Source organism: Sus scrofa, chromosome 14, assembly GCF_054392235.1.
Source record: "Sus scrofa isolate SSC_HxYL_T2T_F1_AM1 chromosome 14, Sscrofa_HxYL_maternal_Yorkshire_Landrace_v2.0, whole genome shotgun sequence".
NCBI classification, from domain to species: domain Eukaryota; kingdom Metazoa; phylum Chordata; class Mammalia; order Artiodactyla; family Suidae; genus Sus; species Sus scrofa.
In genome coordinates this window covers 2,777,728-2,798,932 of record NC_139396.1, presented here as the reverse complement: position 1 = coordinate 2,798,932, position 21,205 = coordinate 2,777,728, and positions in this window count along the sequence as shown.

Here is a 21,205-nt window from a genome sequence, read left to right as displayed (position 1 = left end):
TGCAGCCTGGTAAAATTCATCCCAATTGAATGCAGTGGGTTCCATGCAGCTTGATTGAATGCAGTGTATTCCAAGCAGCATGAAGAAATGGAACCCTATTGAATGCAGTGGATTTTATGCAGCATGATTGAATGCCGAGGTTTCATGCAGCATGATTGAATGCAGTGGATTTTTGCAGCATTGCCCAAAGCATCCCGATAAAATGCAGTGGATTTTCTGCAGCATGTCCCAAAACATCCCGATTGAATGAGGTGGATTACATGCAGCATGATTGAATGAAGTGGATTTTATGCAGCATGGCCAAAAGCATCCCGATTGAATGCAGTGGATTCCATGCAGCGTCAGTGAATGCAGAAGACTCCCTGCATTGTGCCACAATGGATCCCGTATGTATTTAGTGGAGTCAACGCAGTGAGGCCCAGTGCATCCCGATTGAACGCAGTGGATTCCATGCAGCGTCATTGAATGCAGTGGATTCCATGCATTGTGATTGAATGCAGTGTAATCCATGTAACCTGGTAAAATGCATCCCGATTGAATGCAGTGGATTCCATGCAGTGTGAATGAATGCAGTGTGATCCATGCAGCATGAAGTAATTGAACCCTATTGAATGCAGTGGATTTTATGCAGCATGATTGAATGCATTGGATTTTTGCAGCATGATTGAATGCAGCGGATTTTTTGAAGCTTGGCCCAAAGCATCAAGATTTAATGCAGTGAATTTTCTGCAGCATGTCCCCATACATCCCGATTGAATGCAGTGGATACCGTGCAGCATGATTGAATGCAGTGGATTTTATGCAGCATGGCGAAAAGCATCCCGATAGAATGCAGTGGATTCCATGCAGCGTCATTGAATGCAGTGGATTCCTTGCATTGTGATTGAATGCAGTGTAATCCAGGCAGCCTGGTAAAATGCATCCCGATTGAATGCAGTCGATTCCATGTATTGTGATTGAATGCAGTGTAATCCATGCAGCGTGGTAAAATGCATCCCGATTGAATGCAGTAGATTTTATGCAGCATGATTGAATGCAGTATATTCCATCCATCCTGGTAAAATGAATCCCACTTAAATGCTGCGGATTCCATGCAGCATGAATGAATGAAGTGGATTCCATGCAGCATGAAGAAATGGAACCCTATTGAATGCAAGGGATTTTATGCAGCATGATTGATTGCAGTGGATTCCTTCAGCATGATTGAATGCAGTGGAGTTTTTGAAGCTTGGTCCAAAGCATCATGATTTAATGCAGTGAATTTTCTGCAGCATGTCCCAATACATCCCGATAGAATGCATTGGATTCCATGCAGCATGATTGAATGCCGTGGATTTTATGCAGCATGGCCAAAAGCATCCCAATTGAATGCAGTGGATTTCATGCAGCATCATTGAATGCAGTGAATTCCATGCATTTTGATTGAATGCAGTGTAATCCATGCAGCCTGGTAAAATGCATCCCTATTGAATGCATTGGATTCCATGCAGCGTGATTGAATTCAGTGTATTCCAGGCAGAATGAAGTAATGGAACCCTATTGAATGAAGTGTATTTTATGCAGCATGATTGAATGCACTGGATTCCTGCAGCATGAATGAATGCAGTGGATATTTTGCAGCATGGCCCCAAGCATCCCGATTGAATGCCGTGGATTCCATGCAGCGTCATGCAATGCAGAAGACTCCATGCATTGTCGCACAGTGAATCCCGATTGTATTCAGTGAGGTTGGCGCAGTGAGGCCCAATGCATCCCGATTGAAGGCAGTGGATTCCATGCAGCATGATTGAATACAGTGGAGTATTTGCAGCATGGCCCAAAGCATCGCGATTGAATGCAGTGGATTTCATGCAGCGTCATTTAATGCAGAACATTCCATACATTGTGGTGCAATGGATCTCGTTTGTATGCAGTGGAGACCATGCAGCGAGGCCCAATGCATCCCGATTGAATGCAGTGGATTTTATGCAGCATGGCCCAAAATATCCTGATTGGATGCAGTGGATTCCTTGCTGCATGATTGAATGTAGTGTATTTTATGCAGCATGGCCCAAAACATCCTGATTGAATGCAGTGGATTCCATGCAGCCTGATTGAATGCAGTGGATTCCATGCAGCCTGAAAAAATTCATTCCAATTGAATGCAGTGGATTCCATGCAGTGTGATTTAATGCAGTGTGATCCATGCAGCATGAAGAAATTGAACCCTATATAATGCAGTGGATTTTATGCAGCATGATTGAATGCAGTGAATTCCTTCAGCATGATTGAATGCAGTGGATTTTTGCAGCATGGCCCAAAGCATCCCGATTTAATGCAGTGGATTTTACGCAGCATGGCCAAAAGCATCCCGATTGAATGCAGTGGATACCATGCAGCATGATTGAATGCAGTGCATAGTATGCACCATGGCCAAAAGCATCCCGATTGAATGCAGTGGATTTCATGCAGCGTCATTGACTGCAGTGGATTCCATGCTTGTGATTGAATGCAGTGTAATTCATGCAGCCTGGTAAAATGAATCCCGATTGAATGCAGTGGATTCCATGCAGCATAATTGAATGAGGTGGATTCCAGGCAGCATGAAGTAATGGAACCTTATTGAATGCAGGGTATTTTATGCAGCATGATTAAATGCAGTGGATTCCTGCAGCATGATTGAATGCAGTGGATTTTTTGCAGCTTGGCCCAAAGCATCCCGATTTAATGCAGTGGATTTTCTGCAGCATGTCCCAATACATCCCGATTGAATGCAGTGGATTTTATGCAGCATGGCCAAAAGCATCCCGATTGAATGCAGATGATTCCATGCAGCGTCATTGAATGCAGTGAATTCTATGCATTGTTATTGAATGCAGTGGATTCCACGCATCCTGGTAAAATGCATCCCGATTGAATACAGTAGATTCCATGCAGCATGATTGAATGCAGTGGATTTTTTGCAGCTTGGCCCAATGCATCCCGATTTAATGCAGTGGATTTTATTCAGCATGTCCCAAAACATCCCGATTGAATGCAGTGGATACCGTGCAGCATGACTGATGCAGTGGATTTTATGCAGCATGGCCAAAAGCATCCCGATTCAATGCAGAGGATTCCATGCAGCGTCATTGAATGCATTGGATTCCATGCATTGTGCTTGAATGCAGTGTAATCCATTCAGCCTGGTAAAATGCATCCCGATTGAATGCAGTGGATTCCATGCAGCATGATTGAATGCAGTCGATTCCATGCAGACTGGTAAAATGCATCCCTATTGAATGCATTGGATTCCATGCAGCATGATTGAATTCAGTGTATTCCAGGGAGCATGAAGTAATGGAACCCTATTGACTGAAGTGTATTTTATTTAGCATGATTGAATGCAGTGGATTCCTGCAGCATGAATGAATGCAGTGGATTTTTTGCAGCATGTCCCCAAGCATCCCAATTGAATGCCGTGGATTCCATGCAGCCTGGTAAAATGCATCCCCATTAAATGCTGTGGATTCCATGCAGCATGATTGAATGAAGTCGATTCCATGCAGCATGAAGAAATGGAACCCTATTGAATGCAGGGGATTTTATGCAGCATGATTGAATGCAGTGGATTACTTCAGCATGATTGAATGCAGTGGATTTTTTGCAGCATGGCCAAAAGCATCTCGATTTATTGCAGTGGATTCCATGCAGCGTCATTGAATGCAGAAAATTCAATTCATTTTGGCGAAATGGATCACGATTGTGTGCAGTGGAGTCCATGCATCGAGGCCAAATGCATCTCGATTGAATGCAGTGGATTTTATGCAGCATGGCCACAAGCATACCGATTGAATGCCGTGGATTCCATGCAGCGTGGTGAAATGCATCCTGATTGAACGCAGTGTATACAATTCAGTGTGGCTAAATGGATCCCCATTCAATGCAGTGGATTCTATGCAGTGTGGCCCAATTGATCTCAACTGAATGAAGTGGATTCCATGCATCATGGTGCAATGGATCCCAATTGAATGCAGTGAAATCGATGCAGCGTGATGGAATGCAGTGTATTCCATGCAGCCTGGTAAAATGCATCCCGATTGAATGCAGTGGATTCCATGCAGCATGATTGAATGCAGTGGATTCCATGCAGCCTGGTAAAATTCATCCCGATTGAATGCAGTGGATTCCATGAAGCGTCATTTAATGCAGAAGACTCCCTGCATTGTGGCACAATGGATCCCGTATGTATTCAGTGGTTTCCACGCAGTGAGGCCCAATGCATCCCGATTGAATGCAGTGGATTTTATGCAGCATGGCCCCATGCATCCCGATTGAATGCCGTGGATTCCATGCAGCGTGGTGAAATGCATCCTGATTGAATGCAGTGTATACCATTCAGTATGGCTAAATGGATACCAATTGAATGCAGTGGATTCTATGCAGCATGGCCCAATAGATCTCAATTGAATGCAGTGGTGTCAATGCAGTGTGGTGCAATGGATTCTGATTGAATGCAGTGGATTCCATGCATCATGGCGCAATGGATCCCATTGTATGCAGTGAAATAAATGCAGCGTGATTGAATGCAGTGTATTTCATGCAGCATGGTAAAAGTCATCCCGGTTAAATGCAGTTAATTCCATGCAGTGTGATTAAATGCAGTGTGATCCATGCTGCATGAAGAAATGGAACCTTATTGAATGCAGTGGATTTTATGCAGCATGATTGAATGCAGTGGATTTTTTGCAGCATGGCCCAAAGCATCCCGATTTAATGCAGTGGATTTTAGGCAGCATGTCAAAAAACATCCCGATTGAATGCAGTGGATACCATGCAGCATGATTGAATGCAGTGGATTTTATGGACCATGGCCAAAAGCATCCCGATTGAAGGCAGTGGATTCCATGCAGCGTCATTGAATGCAGTGGATTCCATGCATTGTGATTGAATGCAGTGTAATCCATGCAGCCTGGTAAAAAGCATCCCGATTGAATGCAGTGGATTCCATGCAGAATGATTGAATGCAGTGGATTCCCGCAGCATGATTGAATGCAGTGGATTCCATGCAGCCTGGTAAAATGCATCCCTATTGCATGCATTGGATTCCATGCAGCGTGATTGAATTCAGTGTATTCCAGAGAGCATGAAGTAATGGAACCCTATTGAATGCAGTTGATTTTATGCAGCATGATTGAATGCAGTGGATTACTGCGGCATGATTGAATGCAGTGGATTTTTTGAAGCTTGGCCAAAAGCATCCCGATTTACTGCAGTGGATTTTTTGCAGCATGTCCGAAAAAATCCCGATTGAATGCATTGGATACCGTGCAGCATGATTGAATGCATTGGGTTTTATGCAGCATGGCCAAAAGCATCCCGATTCAATGCAGATGATTCCATGCAGCGTCATTGAATGCAGTGGATTCCATGCATTGTGCTTGAATGCAGTGTAATCCATGCAGCCTGGTAAAATGCATCCCGATTGAATGCAGTGGATTCCATGCAGCCTGATTGAATGCAGTGGATTCCATGCAGCCTGGTAAAATGCATCCCTATTGCATGCATTGGATTCCATGCAGCGTGATTGAATTCAGTGTATTCCAGAGAGCATGAAGTAATGGAACCCTATTGAATGCAGTTGATTTTATGCAGCATGATTGAATGCAGTGGATTCCTGCGGCATGAATGAATTCAGTGGATTTTTTGCAGCATGGCACAAAGCATTACGATTTAATGCAGTGGATTCCATGCAGCGTCATTGAATATAGAGGACTCCATGTATTGTGCCAAAATGGATCCCGATTGTACTCAGTGCAGTTGACGCAGTGAGGCCCAATGCATCCCGATTGAATGCAGTTGATTTAATGCAGCAGGGCCAAAAGCATCCCGATTGAAGGCAGTGGATTCCATGCAATGTCACTGAATGCAGTGTAATACATGCAGCCTGGTAAAATGCATCCCAATTGAATGCAATGGATTCCATGCAGCGTGATTTAATGCAGTGCATTCCAGGCAGCATGAAGAAATGGAACCCTATTGAATGCAGGGAATTTAATGCAGCATGATTGAATGCAGTGGATACCTGCAGCATGATTGAATGCTGTGGATTATTAGCAGCAAGGCTCAAAGTATTCCGAATGAATGCAGTGGATACCTGCAGCATGATTGATTGCAGTGGATTTTTTGCAGCTTGGCCCAATGCATCCCGATTTAATGCAGTGGATTTTATTCAGCATGTCCCAAAACATCCCGATTGAATGCAGTGGATAACGTGCAGCATGACTGATGCAGTGGATTTTATGCAGCATGGCCAAAAGCATCCCGATTCAATGCAGAGGATCCAATGCAGCGTCATTGAATGCAGTGGATTCCATGCATTGTGCTTGAATGCAGTGTAATCCATGCAGCCTGGTAAAATGCATCCCGATTGAATGCAGTGGATTCCATGCAGCATGATTGAATGCAGTGGATTCCATGCAGCCTGGTAAAATGCACCTCAATTAAATGATGTGGATTCCATGCATCCTGATTGAATGCAGTGTATTCCATGCAGCATGAAGAAATGGAACACTATTGAATGCAGGGTATTTTATGCAGCATGATTGAATGCTGTGGATTCCTGCAGAATTATTGAATGCAGTGGATTTTTTGCAACATGTCCCAAAGCATCTCTGATTTAATGCAGTGGATTCCATGCAGCGTCATTGAATGCTGAGAATTCCATTCATTGTGGCGAAATGGATCACGATTGTGTGCAGTGGAGTCCATGCAGCGAGGCCAAATGCATCTCGATGGAATGCAGTGGATTTTATGCAGCATGGCCCCATGCAACCCGATTGAATGCCGTGGATTCCATGCAGCGTGGTGAAATGCATCCTGATTGAACGCAGTGTATACCATTCAGTGTGGCTAATTGGATCCCTATTGAATGCAGTGGATTCTATGCATCGTTGCCCAATTGATCTCAATTGAATGCAGTGGATTCAATGCGGTGTGGTGCAATGGATACTGATTGAATGCAGTGGATTCAATGCAGCCTGGTAAAATTAATCCCGATTGAATGCAGAGGATTCCATGCAGTGTGATTTAATGCAGTGTGATACATGCACCATGAAGAAATGGAACCATATTGAATGCAGTGGATTTTATGCAGCATGATTGAATGCAGTGGATTTTATGCAGCATGGCCCAAAGCATCCCGATTGAATGCCGTGGATTCCATGCAGTGTGATTGAATACAGTGGAGGCCATGCAGCGTGGTGAAATGCATCCTGATTGAACGCAGTGTATACCATTCAGCGTGGCTAAATGGATCCCCATTGAATGCAGTGGATTCGATGCAGCGTGGCCCAATTGATCTCAATTGAATGCAGTGGATTCAATGCAGTGTGGTGCAATGGATCCTGATTGAATGCAGTGGATTCCGTGCATCGTGGCCCAATGGATCCCAATTGAATGCAGTGATATCTATGCAGCGTGATTGAATGCAGTGTATTCCATGCAGCCTGGTAAAATGCATCCCGATTGAATGCAGTGGATTCCATGCAGCCTGGTAAAATGCATCCCGATTGAATGCAGTGGATTCCATGCAGCCTGATTGATTGCAGTGGATTCCATGCAGCCTGGTAAAATTCATCCCAATTGAATGCAGTGGGTTCCATGCTGCTTGATTGAATGCAGTGTATTCCAAGCAGCATGAGGAAATGGAACCCTATTGAATGCAGTGGATTTTATGCAGCATGATTGAATGCCGTGGTTTCATGCAGCATGATTGAATGCAGTGGATTTTTGCAGCATTGCCCAAAGCATCACGATATAATGCAGTGGATTTTCTGCAGCATGTCCCAAAACATCCCGATTGAATGAGGTGGATTACATGCAGCATGATTGAATGAAGTGGATTTTATGCAGCATGGCCAAAAGCATCCCGATTGAATGCAGTGGATTCCATGCAGCGTCAGTGAATGCAGAAGACTCCCTGCATTGTGGCACAATGGATCCCGTATGTATTTAGTGGAGTCAACGCAGTGAGGCCCAGTGCATCCCGATTGAATGCAGTGGATTCCATGCAGCGTCATTGAATGCAGTGGATTCCATGCATTGTGATTGAATGCAGTGTAATCCAGGCAGCCTGGTAAAATGCATCCCGATTGAATGCAGTGTATTCCATGTATTGTGAATGAATGCAGTGTAATCCATGCAGCGTGGTAAAATGCATCCTGAATGAATGCAGTGGATTCCATGCAGCATGATTGAATGCAGTGGATTCCATGCAGCATGAAGAAATGGAACCCTATTGAATGCAGGGGATTTTATGCAGCATGATTGAATGCAGTGGATTACTTCAGCATGATTGAATGCAGTGGATTTTTTGCAGCATGGCCAAAAGCATCTCGATTTAATGCAGTGGATTCCATGCAGCGTCATTGAATGCAGAAAATTCAATTCATTTTGGCGAAATGGATCACGATTGTGTGCAGTGGAGTCCATGCATCGAGGCCAAATGCATCTCGATTGAATGCAGTGGATTTTATGCAGCATGGCCACAAGCATCCCGATTGAATGCCGTGGATTCCATGCAGCATGGTGAAATGCATCCTGATTGAACGCAGTGTATACAATTCAGTGTGGCTAAATGGATCCCCATTCAATGCAGTGGATTCTATGCAGTGTGGCCCAATTGATCTCAACTGAATGAAGTGGATTCCATGCATCATGGTGCAATGGATCCCAATTGAATGCAGTGAAATCGATGCAGCGTGATGGAATGCAGTGTATTCCATGCAGCCTGGTAAAATGCATCCCGATTGAATGCAGTGGATTCCATGCAGCATGATTGAATGCAGTGGATTCCATGCAGCCTGGTAAAATTCATCCCGATTGAATGCAGTGGATTCCATGCAGCGTCATTTAATGCAGAAGACTCCCTGCATTGTGGCACAATGGATCCCGTATGTATTCAGTGGAGTCCACGCAGTGAGGCCCAATGCATCCCGATTGAATGCAGTGGATGTTATGCAGCATGGCCCCATGCATCCCGATTGAATGCCGTGGATTCCATGCAGCGTGGTGAAATGCATCCTGATTGAATGCAGTGTATACCATTCAGTATGGCTAAATGGATACCAATTGAATGCAGTGGATTCTATGCAGCATGGCCCAATTGATCTCAATTGAATGCAGTGGTGTCAATGCAGTGTGGTGCAATGGATTCTGATTGAATGCAGTGGATTCCATGCATCATGGCGCAATGGATCCCATTGTATGCAGTGAAATAAATGCAGCGTGATTGAATGCAGTGTATTTCATGCAGCATGGTAAAAGTCATCCCGGTTAAATGCAGTTAATTCCATGCAGTGTGATTAAATGCAGTGTGATCCATGCTGCATGAAGAAATGGAACCTTATTGAATGCAGTGGATTTTATGCAGCATGATTGAATGCAGTGGATTTTTTGCAGCATGGCCCAAAGCATCCCGATTTAATGCAGTGGATTTTAGGCAGCATGTCAAAAAACATCCCGATTGAATGCAGTGGATACCATGCAGCATGATTGAATGCAGTGGATTTTATGGACCATGGCCAAAAGCATCCCGATTGAAGGCAGTGGATTCCATGCAGCGTCATTGAATGCAGTGGATTCCATGCATTGTGATTGAATGCAGTGTAATCCATGCAGCCTGGTAAAAAGCATCCCGATTGAATGCAGTGGATTCCATGCAGAATGATTGAATGCAGTGGATTCCTGCAGCATGATTGAATGCAGTGGATTCCATGCAGCCTGGTAAAATGCATCCCTATTGCATGCATTGGATTCCATGCAGCGTGATTGAATTCAGTGTATTCCAGAGAGCATGAAGTAATGGAACCCTATTGAATGCAGTTGATTTTATGCAGCATGATTGAATGCAGTGGATTCCTGCGGCATGATTGAATGCAGTGGATTTTTTGAAGCTTGGCCAAAAGCATCCCGATTTACTGCAGTGGATTTTTTGCAGCATGTCCGAAAACTTCCCGATTGAATGCATTGGATACCGTGCAGCATGATTGAATGCATTGGGTTTTATGCAGCATGGCCAAAAGCATCCCGATTCAATGCAGATGATTCCATGCAGCGTCATTGAATGCAGTGGATTCCATGCATTGTGCTTGAATGCAGTGTAATCCATGCAGCCTGGTAAAATGCATCCCGATTGAATGCAGTGGATTCCATGCAGCCTGATTGAATGCAGTGGATTCCATGCAGCCTGGTAAAATGCATCCCTATAGCATGCATTGGATTCCATGCAGCGTGATTGAATTCTGTGTATTCCAGAGAGCATGAAGTAATGGAACCCTATTGAATGCAGTTGATTTTATGCAGCATGATTGAATGCAGTGGATTCCTGCGGCATGAATGAATTCAGTGGATTTTTTGCAGCATGGCACAAAGCATTACGATTTAATGCAGTGGATTCCATGCAGCGTCATTGAATATAGGGGACTCCATGTATTGTGCCAAAATGGATCCCGATTGTACTCAGTGCAGTTGACGCAGTGAGGCCCAATGCATCCCGATTGAATGCAGTTGATTTAATGCAGCAGGGCCAAAAGCATCCCGATTGAAGGCAGTGGATTCCATGCAATGTCATTGAATGCAGTGTAATACATGCAGCCTGGTAACATGCATCCGGATTGAATGCAGTGGATTCCATGAAGCATGCTTGAATGCAGTGGATTCCATGCAGCCTGGTAAAATGCATCCCAATTGAATGCAATGGATTCCATGCAGCGTGATTTAATGCAGTGCATTCCAGGCAGCATGAAGAAATGGAACCCTATTGAATGCAGGGAATTTAATGCAGCATGATTGAATGCAGTGGATACCTGTAGCATGATTGAATGCTGTGGATTATTAGCAGCAAGGCCCAAAGTATTCCGAATGAATGCAGTGGATACCTGCAGCATGATTGAATGCAGTGGATTTTTTGCAGCTTGGCCCAATGCATCCCGATTTAATGCAGTGGATTTTATTCAGCATGTCCCAAAATATCCCGATTGAATGCAGTGGATAACGTGCAGCATGACTGATGCAGTGGATTTTATGCAGCATGGCCAAAAGCATCCCGATTCAATGCAGAGGATCCAATGCAGCGTCATTGAATGCAGTGGATTCCATGCATTGTGCTTGAATGCAGTGTAATCCATGCAGCCTGGTAAAATGCATCCCGATTGAATGCAGTGGATTCCATGCAGCATGATTGAATGCAGTGGATTCCATGCAGCCTGGTAAAATGCACCTCAATTAAATGATGTGGATTCCATGCATCCTGATTGAATGCAGTGTATTCCATGCAGCATGAAGAAATGGAACACTATTGAATGCAGGGTATTTTATGCAGCATGATTAAATGCTGTGGATTCCTGCAGAATTATTGAACGCAGTGGATTTTTTGCAACATGTCCCAAAGCATCTCTGATTTAATGCAGTGGATTCCATGCAGCGTCATTGAATGCTGAGAATTCCATTCATTGTGGCGAAATGGATCACGATTGTGTGCAGTGGAGTCCATGCAGCGAGGCCAAATGCATCTCGATGGAATGCAGTGGATTTTATGCAGCATGGCCCCATGCAACACGATTGAATGCCGTGGATTCCATGCAGCGTGGTGAAATGCATCCTGATTGAACGCAGTGTATACCATTCAGTGTGGCTAATTGGATCCCTATTGAATGCAGTGGATTCTATGCATCGTTGCCCAATTGATCTCAATTGAATGCAGTGGATTCAATGCGGTGTGGTGCAATGGATACTGATTGAATGCAGTGGATTCAATGCAGCCTGGTAAAATTAATCCCGATTGAATGCAGAGGATTCCATGCAGTGTGATTGAATGCAGTGTGATCCATGCACCATGAAGAAATGGAACCATATTGAATGCAGTGGATTTTATGCAGCATGATTGAATGCAGTGGATTTTATGCAGCATGGCCCAAAGCATCCCGATTGAATGCCGTGGATTCCATGCAGTGTGATTGAATACAGTGGAGGCCATGCAGCGTGGTGAAATGCATCCTGATTGAACGCAGTGTATACCATTCAGCGTGGCTAAATGGATCCCCATTGAATGCAGTGGATTCGATGCAGCGTGGCCCAATTGATCTCAATTGAATGCAGTGGATTCAATGCAGTGTGGTGCAATGGATCCTGATTGAATGCAGTGGATTCCGTGCATCGTGGCCCAATGGATCCCAATTGAATGCAGTGATATCTATGCAGCGTGATTGAATGCAGTGTATTCCATGCAGCCTGGTAAAATGCATCCCGATTGAATGCAGTGGATTCCATGCAGCCTGGTAAAATGCATCCCGATTGAATGCAGTGGATTCCATGCAGCCTGATTGATTGCAGTGGATTCCATGCAGCCTGGTAAAATTCATCCCAATTGAATGCAGTGGGTTCCATGCTGCTTGATTGAATGCAGTGTATTCCAAGCAGCATGAGGAAATGGAACCCTATTGAATGCAGTGGATTTTATGCAGCATGATTGAATGCCGTGGTTTCATGCAGCATGATTGAATGCAGTGGATTTTTGCAGCATTGCCCAAAGCATCAAGATATAATGCAGTGGATTTTCTGCAGCATGTCCCAAAACATCCCGATTGAATGAGGTGGATTACATGCAGCATGATTGAATGAAGTGGATTTTATGCAGCATGGCCAAAAGCATCCCGATTGAATGCAGTGGATTCCATGCAGCGTCAGTGAATGCAGAAGACTCCCTGCATTGTGGCACAATGGATCCCGTATGTATTTAGTGGAGTCAACGCAGTGAGGCCCAGTGCATCCCGATTGAATGCAGTGGATTCCATGCAGCGTCATTGAATGCAGTGGATTCCATGCATTGTGATTGAATGCAGTGTAATCCAGGCAGCCTGGTAAAATGCATCCCGATTGAATGCAGTGTATTCCATGTATTGTGAATGAATGCAGTGTAATCCATGCAGCGTGGTAAAATGCATCCTGAATGAATGCAGTGGATTCCATGCAGCATGATTGAATGCAGTGGATTCCATGCAGCATGAAGAAATGGAACCCTATTGAATGCAGGGGATTTTATGCAGCATGATTGAATGCAGTGGATTACTTCAGCATGATTGAATGCAGTGGATTTTTTGCAGCATGGCCAAAAGCATCTCGATTTAATGCAGTGGATTCCATGCAGCGTCATTGAATGCAGAAAATTCAATTCATTTTGGCGAAATGGATCACGATTGTGTGCAGTGGAGTCCATGCATCGAGGCCAAATGCATCTCGATTGAATGCAGTGGATTTTATGCAGCATGGCCACAAGCATCCCGATTGAATGCCGTGGATTCCATGCAGCGTGGTGAAATGCATCCTGATTGAACGCAGTGTATACAATTCAGTGTGGCTAAATGGATCCCCAACAATGCAGTGGATTCTATGCAGTGTGGCCCAATTGATCTCAACTGAATGAAGTGGATTCCATGCATCATGGTGCAATGGATCCCAATTGAATGCAGTGAAATCGATGCAGCGTGATGGAATGCAGTGTATTCCATGCAGCCTGGTAAAATGCATCCCGATTGAATGCAGTGGATTCCATGCAGCATGATTGAATGCAGTGGATTCCATGCAGCCTGGTAAAATTCATCCCGATTGAATGCAGTGGATTCCATGCAGCGTCATTTAATGCAGAAGACTCCCTGCATTGTGGCACAATGGATCCCGTATGTATTCAGTGGAGTCCACGCAGTGAGGCCCAATGCATCCCGATTGAATGCAGTGGATTTTATGCAGCATGGCCCCATGCATCCCGATTGAATGCCGTGGATTCCATGCAGCGTGGTGAAATGCATCCTGATTGAATGCAGTGTATACCATTCAGTATGGCTAAATGGATACCAATTGAATGCAGTGGATTCTATGCAGCATGGCCCAATTGATCTCAATTGAATGCAGTGGTGTCAATGCAGTGTGGTGCAATGGATTCTGATTGAATGCAGTGGATTCCATGCATCATGGCGCAATGGATCCCATTGTATGCAGTGAAATAAATGCAGCGTGATGGAATGCAGTGTATTTCATGCAGCATGGTAAAAGTCATCCCGGTTAAATGCAGTTAATTCCATGCAGTGTGATTAAATGCAGTGTGATCCATGCTGCATGAAGAAATGGAACCTTATTGAATGCAGTGGATTTTATGCAGCATGATTGAATGCAGTGGATTTTTTGCAGCCTGGTAAAAAGCATCCCGATTGAATGCCGTGGATTCCATGCAGAATGATTGAATGCAGTGGATTCCTGCAGCATGATTGAATGCAGTGGATTCCATGCAGCCTGGTAAAATGCATCCCTATTGCATGCATTGGATTCCATGCAGCGTGATTGAATTCAGTGTATTCCAGAGAGCATGAAGTAATGGAACCCTATTGAATGCAGTTGATTTTATGCAGCATGATTGAATGCAGTGGATTCCTGCGGCATGATTGAATGCAGTGGATTTTTTGAAGCTTGGCCAAAAGCATCCCGATTTACTGCAGTGGATTTTTTGCAGCATGTCCGAAAACATCCCGATTGAATGCATTGGATACCGTGCAGCATGATTGAATGCATTGGGTTTTATGCAGCATGGCCAAAAGCATCCCGATTCAATGCAGATGATTCCATGCAGCGTCATTGAATGCAGTGGATTCCATGCATTGTGCTTGAATGCAGTGTAATCCATGCAGCCTGGTAAAATGCATCCCGATTGAATGCAGTGGATTCCATGCAGCCTGATTGAATGCAGTGGATTCCATGCAGCCTGGTAAAATGCATCCCTATAGCATGCATTGGATTCCATGCAGCGTGATTGAATTCAGTGTATTCCAGAGAGCATGAAGTAATGGAACCCTATTGAATGCAGTTGATTTTATGCAGCATGATTGAATGCAGTGGATTCCTGCGGCATGAATGAATTCAGTGGATTTTTTGCAGCATGGCACAAAGCATTACGATTTAATGCAGTGGATTCCATGCAGCGTCATTGAATATAGGGGACTCCATGTATTGTGCCAAAATGGATCCCGATTGTACTCAGTGCAGTTGACGCAGTGAGGCCCAATGCATCCCGATTGAATGCAGTTGATTTAATGCAGCAGGGCCAAAAGCATCCCGATTGAAGGCAGTGGATTCCATGCAATGTCATTGAATGCAGTGTAATACATGCAGCCTGGTAACATGCATCCGGATTGAATGCAGTGGATTCCATGAAGCATGCTTGAATGCAGTGGATTCCATGCAGCCTGGTAAAATGCATCCCAATTGAATGAAATGGATTCCATGCAGCGTGATTTAATGCAGTGCATTCCAGGCAGCATGAAGAAATGGAACCCTATTGAATGCAGGAAATTTAATGCAGCATGATTGAATGCAGTGGATACCTGCAGCATGATTGAATGCTGTGGATTATTAGCAGCAAGGCCCAAAGTATTCCGAATGAATGCAGTGGATACCTGCAGCATGATTGAATGCAGTGGATTTTTTGCAGCTTGGCCCAAAACATCCCGATTGAATGCAGTGGATAACGTGCAGCATGACTGATGCAGTGGATTTTATGCAGCATGGCCAAAAGCATCCCGATTCAATGCAGAGGATCCAATGCAGCGTCATTGAATGCAGTGGATTCCATGCATTGTGCTTGAATGCAGTGTAATCCATGCAGCCTGGTAAAATGCATCCCGATTGAATGCAGTGGATTCCATGCAGCATGATTGAATGCAGTGGATTCCATGCAGCCTGGTAAAATGCACCTCAATTAAATGATGTGGATTCCATGCATCCTGATTGAATGCAGTGTATTCCATGCAGCATGAAGAAATGGAACACTATTGAATGCAGGGTATTTTATGCAGCATGATTGAATGCTGTGGATTCCTGCAGAATTATTGAATGCAGTGGATTTTTTGCAACATGTCCCAAAGCATCTCTGATTTAATGCAGTGGATTCCATGCAGCGTCATTGAATGCTGAGAATTCCATTCATTGTGGCGAAATGGATCACGATTGTGTGCAGTGGAGTCCATGCAGCGAGGCCAAATGCATCTCGATGGAATGCAGTAGATTTTATGCAGCATGGCCCCATGCAACCCGATTGAATGCCGTGGATTCCATGCAGCGTGGTGAAATGCATCCTGATTGAACACAGTGTATACCATTCAGTGTGGCTAATTGGATCCCTATTGAATGCAGTGGATTCTATGCATCGTTGCCCAATTGATCTCAATTGAATGCAGTGGATTCAATGCGGTGTGGTGCAATGGATACTGATTGAATGCAGTGGATTCAATGCAGCCTGGTAAAATTAATCCCGATTGAATGCAGAGGATTCCATGCAGTGTGATTTAATGCAGTGTGATCCATGCACCATGAAGAAATGGAACCATATTGAATGCAGTGGATTTTATGCAGCATGATTGAATGCAGTGGAGTTTATGCAGCATGGCCCAAAGCATCCCGATTGAATGCCGTGGATTCCATGCAGTGTGATTGAATACAGTGGAGGCCATGCAGCGTGGTGAAATGCATCCTGATTGAACGCAGTGTATACCATTCAGCGTGGCTAAATGGATCCCCATTGAATGCAGTGGATTCGATGCAGCGTGGCCCAATTGATCTCAATTGAATGCAGTGGATTCAATGCAGTGTGGTGCAATGGATCCTGATTGAATGCAGTGGATTCCATGCATCGTGGCCCAATGGATCCCAATTGAATGCAGTGATATCTATGCAGCGTGATTGAATGCAGTGTATTCCATGCAGCCTGGTAAAATGCATCCCGATTGAATGCAGTGGATTCCATGCAGCCTGGTAAAATGCATCCCGATTGAATGCAGTGGATTCCATGCAGCCTGATTGATTGCAGTGGATTCCATGCAGCCTGGTAAAATTCATCCCAATTGAATGCAGTGGGTTCCATGCAGCTTGATTGAATGCAGTGTATTCCAAGCAGCATGAGGAAATGGAACCCTATTGAATGCAGTGGATTTTATGCAGCATGATTGAATGCCGTGGTTTCATGCAGCATGATTGAATGCAGTGGATTTTTGCAGCATTGCCCAAAGCATCAAGATATAATGCAGTGGATTTTCTGCAGCATGTCCCAAAACATCCCGATTGAATGAGGTGGATTACATGCAGCATGATTGAATGAAGTGGATTTTATGCAGCATGGCCAAAAGCATCCCGATTGAATGCAGTGGATTCCATGCAGCGTCAGTGAATGCAGAAGACTCCCTGCATTGTGGCACAATGGATCCCGTATGTATTTAGTGGAGTCAACGCAGTGAGGCCCAGTGCATCCCGATTGAATGCAGTGGATTCCATGCAGCGTCATTGAATGCAGTGGATTCCATGCATTGTGATTGAATGCAGTGTAATCCATGCAGCGTGGTAAAATGCATCCTGAATGAATGCAGTGGATTCCATGCAGCATGATTGAATGCAGTGGATTCCATGCAGCCTGGTAAAATTCATCTCAATTAAATGCTGTGGATTCCATGCAGCTTGATTGAATGCAGTGTATTCCATGCAGCATGAAGAAATGGAACCCTATTGAATGCAGGGGATTTTATGCAGCATGATTGAATGCAGTGGATTCCTGCAGAATTATTGAATGCAGTGGATTTTTTGCAGCATGTCCCAAAGCATCTCGATTTAATGCAGTGGATTCCATGCAGCGTCATTGAATGCAGAGTATTCCATTCATTGTGGCGAAATGTATCAGGATTGTGTGCTGTGGAGTCAATGCAGCGAGGCCAAATGCATCTCGAAGGAATGCCGGGGATTTTATGCAGCATGGCCAAAATCATCCCGATTGAATGCAGTGGATTCCAATCAACATGATTGAATGCAGTGGATTATTTGCAGCATGGCCCAAAGCATCCCGATTGAATGCAGTGGATTCCATGCAGCGTCATTGAATGCAGTGGATTCCATGCATTGTGATTGAATGCAGTGTAATCCATGCAGCGTGGTAAAATGCATCCCACTTAAATGCTGCGGATTCAATGCAGCATGATTGAATGAAGTGGATTCCTTCAGCATGATTGAATGAAGTGGATTTTTTGCAGCATGGCCACAAACATCCCGATTGAATGCCATGGATTCTATGCAGCGTGGTGAAATGCATCCTGATTGAACGCAGTGTATACAATGCAGCGTGGCTAAATGGATCCCCATTCAATGCAGTGGATTCTATGCAGCGTGGCCCAATTGATCTCAACTGAATGAAGTGGATTCCATGCATCATGGCGCAATGGATCCCAATTGAATGCAGTGAAATCGATGCAGGGTGATTGAATGCAGTGTATTCCATGCAGCCTGGTAAAATGCATCCCGATTGAATGCAGTGGATTCCATGCAGCATGATTGAATGCAGTGGATTCCATGCAGCCTGGTAAAATTCATCCCGATTGAATGCAGTGGATTCCATGCAGTGTGATTGAATGCAGTGTGATCCATGCAGCATGCAGAAATGGAACCCTATTGAATGCAGGGTATTTTATGCAGCATGATTGAATGCAGTGGATTCCTGCAGCATGATTGAATGCAGTGGATTTTTTGCAGCATGGCCCAAAGCATCCCGATTAAATGCAGTGGATTTTAGGCAGCATGTCCCAAAACATCCCGATTGAATGCAGTGGATACCATGCAGCATGATTGAATGCAGTGGATTTTGTGCACCATGGCCCAAACATCCAGATTGAATGCAGTGGATTCCATGCAGCGTCATTGAATGCAGTGGATTCCATGCATTGTGATTGAATGCAGTGTAAAACATGCAGCCTGGTAAAATGCATCCCGATTGAATGCAGTAGATTCCATGCAGCATGATTGAATGCAGTGGATTCCTTGCAGCATGAAGAAATTGAACCCTATTGAATGCAGTGGATTTTATGCAGCATGATTGAATGCAGTGGATTTTTGCAGCATGATTGAATGCAGCGGATTTTTTGAAGCTTGGCCTAAAGCATCAAGATTTAATGCAGTGAATTTTCTGCAGCATGTCCCCATACATCCCGATTGAATGCAGTGGATACCGTGCAGCATGATTGAATGCCGTGGATTTTATGCAGCATGGCCAAAAGCATCCCGATAGAATGCAGTGGATTCCATGCAGCGTCATTGAATGCAGTGGATTCCATGCATTGTGATTGAATGCAGTGTAATCCAGGCAGCCTGGTAAAATGCATCCCAATTGAATGCAGTCGATTCCATGTATTGTGATTGAATGCAGTGTAATCCATGCAGCGTGGTAAAATTCATACCGATTGAATGCAGTGGATTTTATGCAGCATGATTGAATGCAGTATATTCCATGCAGCCTGGTAAAATGCATCCCACTTAAATGCTGCGGATTCCATGCAGCATGATTGAATTAAGTGGATTCCATGCAGCATGAAGAAGTGGAACCCTATTGAATGCAGGGGATTTTATGCAGCATGATTGAATGCAGTGGATTCCTTCAGCATGATTGAATGCCCTGGATTTTATGCAGCATGGCCATAAGCATCCCGATTGAATGCAGTGGATTCCATGCAGCATCATTGAATGCAGTGAATTCCATGCATTTTGATTGAATGCAGTGTAATCCATACAGCCTGGTAAAATGCATCCCGATTGACTGCAGTGGATTCCATGCAGCATGACTGAATGCAGTGGATTCCATGCAGCCTGGTAAAATGCATCCCTATTGAATGCATTGGATTCCATGCAGCATGACTTAATGCAGTGGATTCCATGCAGCCTGGTAAAATGCATCCCTATTGAATGCATTGGATTCCATGCAGCATGACTGAATGCAGTGGATTCCATGCAGCCTGGTAAAATGCATCCCTATTGAATGCATTGGATTCCATGCAGCGTGATTGAATTCAGTGTATTCCAGGCAGAATGAAGTAATGGAACCCTATTGAATGAAGTGTATTTTATGCAGCATGATTGAATGTGCTGGATTCCTGCAGCATGAATGAATGCAGTGGATATTTTGCAGCATGGCCCCAAGCATCCCGATTGAATGCAGTGGATTCCATGCAGCGTCATGCAATGCAGAAGACTCCATGCATTGTCGCACAATGGATCCCGATTGTATTCAGTGCGGTTGGTGCAGTGAGGTCCAATGCATCCCGATTGAATGCAGTGGATTATATGCAGCATGGCCAAAAGCATCCCGATTGAAGGCAGTGGATTCCATGCAGCATGATTGAATACAGTGGATTATTTGCAGCATGGCCCAAAGCATCACGATTGAATGCAGTGGATTTCATGCAGCGTCATTTAATGCAGAACATTCCATACATTGTGGTGCAATGGATCTCATTTGTATGAAGTGGAGACCATGCAGCGAGGCCCAATGCATCCCGATTGAATGCAGTGGATTTTATGCAGCATGGCCCAAAACATCCCGATTGAATGCAGTGGATTCCATGCAGCTTGATTGAATGCAGTGGAATCCATTCAGCCTGATAAAATTCATTCCAATTGAATGAAGTGGATTCCATGCAGTGTGATTTAATGCAGTGTGATCCATGCTGCATGAAGAAATTGAACCCTATTTAATGCAGTGGATTTTATGCATCATGATTGAATGCAGTGAATTCCTTCAGCATGATTGAATGCAGTGGATTTTTGAAGCATGGCCCAAAGCATCCCGATTTAATGCAGTGGATTTTATGCAGCATGGCCAAAAGCATCCCGATTGAATGCAGTGGATACCATGCAGCATGATTGAATGCAGTGCATAGTATGCACCATGGCCAAAAGCATCCCGATTGAATGCACTGGATTCCATGCAGCGTCATTGAATGCAGTGGATTCCATGCTTGTGATTGAATGCAGTGTAATTCATGCAGCCTGGTAAAATGAATCCCGATTGAATGCAGTGGATTCCATGCAGTGTGATTGAATGAGTTGGATTCCAGGCAGCATGAAGAAATGGAACCTTATTGAATGCAGGGTATTTTATGCAGCATGATTCAATGCAGTGGATTCCTGCAGCATGATTGAATGCAGTGGATTTATTGCAGCTTGGCCAAAAGCATCCCGATTTAATGCAGTGGATTTTCTGCAGCATGTCCCAATACATCCCGATTGAATGCAGTGGATTTTATGCAGCATGGCCAAAAGCATCCCGATTGAATGCAGATGATTCCATGCAGCGTCATTGAAAGCAGTGGATTCTATTCATTGTTATTGAATG